Source organism: Nestor notabilis, unplaced genomic scaffold, assembly GCF_000696875.1.
Source record: "Nestor notabilis isolate BGI_N333 unplaced genomic scaffold, ASM69687v1 scaffold19906, whole genome shotgun sequence".
Taxonomy (NCBI): Eukaryota; Metazoa; Chordata; class Aves; order Psittaciformes; family Psittacidae; genus Nestor; species Nestor notabilis.
The window spans coordinates 25,759-30,874 of NW_009933623.1; positions in this window are offsets into that span (position 1 = coordinate 25,759).

Consider the following 5,116-nt stretch of genomic DNA (forward strand, 5'->3'; position numbering starts at 1 on the left):
CCATTGCAGACCTGATATCACTGTGTACCTCATGCATTCTTAAACAGATACTTCAAGTACAAAATCTCTGATGATTCAGGTTTACTATGAGTTATGACAGCAGTATAGAATAAAATAATCGAATATACCTTGCAAAAATGACATGTGAATAAATCATTATTTAATGATTTAAGCACCGGCTGAGTTGGACTGATCAATAAATGTAACGGTCTTGGCCAGTTTTGCAAGTTTACATTTTTCTCACATCACAAGGTACCATAATGAGCACCTTGTCTGGCATTCTTCATCACTTCATATAGAAACATCTCACTGAGCAGGAGAACTTTAGCTCATACCACCCTCCTATCATGTCCTGGGAGGGATCTGGTCTTGAGTTTGAAAGTATAAGCAATCCTGATAATCACTGTAATCAATGTCAATTTTGCTGCCATTTGGTGTCACATAATTAACTAGGAAACACTTGAAAACAGTCTAGAGGTTCTCCCCACCACTTTCCTTTAGAGACCAGTAGCTAACTACAACAGATAATTCAGCAGGTCTGCCTCAGATCTCTGCACCTTGGATTGTACTCATTACAACTGGGGTACTTTGGCTGACCTGAGGCATCAACAGAACAGCTACTCTCCTCCAGAATGCGGCAGTCTGATGTTTAATCATGAGCACAGTATTTACATTATTGCATGTTAGGCTGCATTACTTGGTCCTGTAAGGTAGTAAGTTAACCCTCCTAATACTTCTAAAAAAGCAAACGAAGGTATTTTCAAGCTTTGAGTACTATATGTGTTATGTATTTTCCTACAGGCAGATCTCACACACTGACATTTTAAGACCTTAATTAAGGTTGATTTATTTACAAATGGTATGTTTTCAACTCTCAGAAATGATGTATTTAATGTTTTATTTTTAAACACAATTAAAAAATAATATATAAATATATACATACTGCAAATGTAATAGAGATAACAAATTCATTTAAGCCCATTTATGCACATTAGTGACACACCATGTGGCAGAAAGACTAGGACTACAAGAAGACCCCTTGGCGATTTATTTTATATTAAATCCCTAATGGCCTCTTCTCATCTTTGCAAAAATATGCACAAAAGTCCAGACTATGCAGCCATTGAAATGAATGGTTATTTATTTGCTAAACGAGAACCCTATGTTTAATGTTCCTTAGACATAAGGTAGTCTGCAAAAGTCGCATTCCTACAGCTCCATACATCATTTATTTTACATACCCTAACTTCTCACAACAGGCATCAGAAAAATACTTCTGAACAGCATTGCTATTGTAAGTTGCTGAGAATTTTGTTTCCAATTCCATTACTGGAAGATTAACTGTTAACATGTTTACTTGGGGTTTTCTTCTTATTTTGTTTTTAGCATTAAAAACAAATTCATGGACCAATCTGATGCTATCTAAAATATGTTTATATTTATACTGCAAGAAAAAAGTTCCTAAATACGTAACTATGGTCCAATCATTACAGACAGACAAAAAAAGTTCAATGCTTCGAACAAACGTGTTTTAATCTCATTTAACTGTGTGTAATAGTCTACCTAGCACTTGTTTGACATGCTCCAGCAGAGACAGAGATTCTTGATTTGCTTTACAGAAGTATTAAGAGCACCATTTTTCATAATACTCAAATGAAATTGTCCAGATTAGTAATATAGTTGCACACCATACTATTACCACAAAACAGCCTGAAAATGAAACCGTATCTCTGAGATTAGACTATTTATTCATTAGGAAGCAGATCCACTGTGTGACCAAACATTTCTAAATTTCCTAAGTTACTGTTGCTGGAACAGCCAATGTGAGCTTCTCTGAGACACAGAGCCACAAAAGAAAATGGTTGGAAGAGCCAGAACTTTCCCTTGGTACCATCCTCAACTCATCTGTACTAGTAAATGCTACCTAAGGACAGCCAAGATCACCATACTGGCATGAGCTTGCAGGTCACTATCTTGGGGCAACAACACTGGTGAAAGCAGCCTTCACTGAGGCTCTGGTATTTTCTCTAAATCTCCAGGTGACTCCAACCTTACAACACTAAAAGACTGAACAACCTCCACAACCTGGAAACTACCTTCCTGAGTATTCAGATACCACAGTCAGAAACATAAACAAGAACCTCAACAGATCAGTCAGCCTTCAGACTCCCTGGTCTGTTATAGTCAACAGCATACAGTAAGGGCCTATTTGCCTTGTTTTCAACTGACTGCCCCACTTCTCCCTGGAGAAACTTGATTTTCTACCTCCCCGTGTCACTGCAAGTTCTGTGAACAGTTAGAAAAAATTTTCATGACTCCAAAGATTAAGGACAAAGTTCAACAAACACGTTATTAAGCTACACTATTGGGAGCCATTTCTACTGAACTGAACACTTGTGAAACCTGGATTGTTCTTCTGGTGCACTGGACTTAAAAAAGCATACAATAGAGTTCAGTTTACAAAGGAAGTATTTCTTTCTCAGGAAAAAAATTACTTTCACAGAAAGTCACATTGAGAAGATATTTCTCATTTCCAAGAGAATTCCAGCAGAGAAAAAGCAAAATATACTCTCAGGGTATAACATAATGTAACAGAAATTAACTATAACGCATGCACTGAATTTTGCTACAATATCCTATGAGTAATCATTATTATGACTTGGGGAAACTTTCCGACAAAGGCAACAAAAATAACTGTGATCTGGGCACTGCCACTTTTCTTTTATCATTCTCTTGAAAAAGCGCTGCTATGCGTGTGAAATCCAAGTAGCATGAGCTCTGGCAGCCAGTCACTGGAGACATAGGTCTAATTTCAATTTACAACTTTAATGCTACCTGTATCCAGGAAGCCCAGATCTGAAGGTCATTATCTCTGGAAATGCAAAGCTGCATATAGACTCCTACAGAAACCTAAACACATCCACATGAAATGCCTTCCCTGCTTTCATCACTAATGACAGCACTATCTATTCCTCTAATACCTGAAAGATTGGCTTTTATCAATACACTTAAAAATCAGTCATTTAATAACTAGTAGGCCAATACCTGATGGATGTAAATCACATACTATAGATTGGTATTAGTATGTATATTCAAATAAAGCACTGAGCTCAATTATACTACTATTTTTGCATTCATGTCTTCATGAGAAACTGGAGAGCGGGAGTGTACCTGCATGCGTCCTACATGTCTAAGTATTGCTGTGCAATAGTACTAGAAGTAAATATGAGTATTAATTTCCAACTGATGACTTATTAGTACCATCATTTCCTTCCTTATAAAGTATAGAACTCACAAAACATTCCCTTAGACACTAGAAAATCTGTTTCAATACCAGTGAAAATGGGGGTTATCACAACATATCTAACACAAGCTTCAACTGTTAATTGTTATGCAATTATAATGCATAAGTTAATTCACAGCACACTTATGAAATAAAACATTAATATCCTAATTTACAGAAAGGAAACTGAGGAAACTTTTTATTTAACATAGGAAATCAAGAGTAGAGAATAGAAAAGAACTTAGATCTGGGTCAAGACTCTGCTAAGAAAAGCATCGACCCTCTCAGGAACATATAATTTTTTCAGAATCTAGTCTGAATAAAGATCTGTAAAACTTGCCATAAAAAGAGAAATAAGGGAAGATTAGAATCACTTGAGTATATACAACTGAGGTATGACATTTTTTAGAATACCAGACTTAACTAATCTCTGCCTTTACTATTGTGAAACTCTGACTGAAATCAGAGCTTGAGTGCTGAGCTGCAACACGTTCACTCTACACGATATATATCCAACCCAGCAGGGATGCACGCTTGTGAACAGCTTACTCTACCCAACTATAATTGTATAATTATCATCTTTGGTCTTACCATCTATCATCAATGGTAGACCATTGAACCAAATCAAATAATCAAGCCTGTAGAAAGTACTTCAATAAAAGACACTTCTGAGAAGCAAACACATTAGAGATTCAACACCTGCAGCAAAGTCAAGCCTTAATGTTTGATCAAGTAACGTCTGTAAAGCACTTTAAGGACAAATAAAAAATTAGCATTATTATTGCTGAAAAAATCCTGAAGTCATTAAAGTTGGTGTATTCTGAGTTCATAACAGAATTCTACACTGAACAGACAAGACAGGTCTGGACAGTTTCATTTGTAATTCCCTTACATGTATTTCTGATACTGGGTGAAGTAACTAGTTCAGAATGGTTTTACAAGCCATCTGCTTTATCATTGTGCAGACCATATCATCCCTGGCCCTAAGAAAAGCAAGTAAAAAAGGTCTTGTGCTGGCCAGGGACTGTAAATCAGGGAGCTCAGAAAATGTTTGAAGGAAGTAATTGTCCCGGGTTCAGCTACAGCAGTCATTTTTTCTCCTTCTTAGTAGCTGGTGCAGGGCTGTGGTTTTGACTTTCAGTCCGGGAACAACGCTGATAACACCGATGTTTTTAGTTCTTTTCAGCCAAGTCGTATTTACTCCAACCAAGGACTTTCTCGGTCTCATGCTCTGCCAGGGAGGAGGGGAAGCCGGGAGGAAGCAGAGACAGGACACCTGACACAAACTGGCCAAAGGGGAATCCCATACCACAGCACGTCATGCCCAGTATAGAAACTGGGGGGAGTTACCCGGAAGGCCCAGATCACTGCTCGGGTCGGGCTGGGTATCGGTCGGCGGGTGGTGAGTGGTTGTGTCCTCTCCCCTTGTTATTCCTCTTATCATTATTACTGGTAGCAGTAGTGGTTTGTATTATACCTTAGTTACTGGAGTGTTGTTATCTCAACCCGTGGGAGTTACATTCCTCTGATTCTCCTCCTCATCCCTCCAGGAGCGGGGGGAGGAAGAAGTGGAGGAGTGAGCGAGCGGCTGCGTGGTTCTGAGTTACCGGCTGGGCTTGAACCACGACAGTAATGCAGCAAATGCAAAACTAACCTCCAAACCAACTGTAAAATTAAGACTAAAAGGAAAATAAATAAAATGTAATGCTAAAGCTCGCTCCTGTGTGTCCACCATTCACTCAAACTGACAGAAGAGGATATTTAAAAATTCTTAATAAAATCTTCATGTTCTTTTGTTTAAATCTCATTTCTTCTTTTGAGGATTTATCTTAC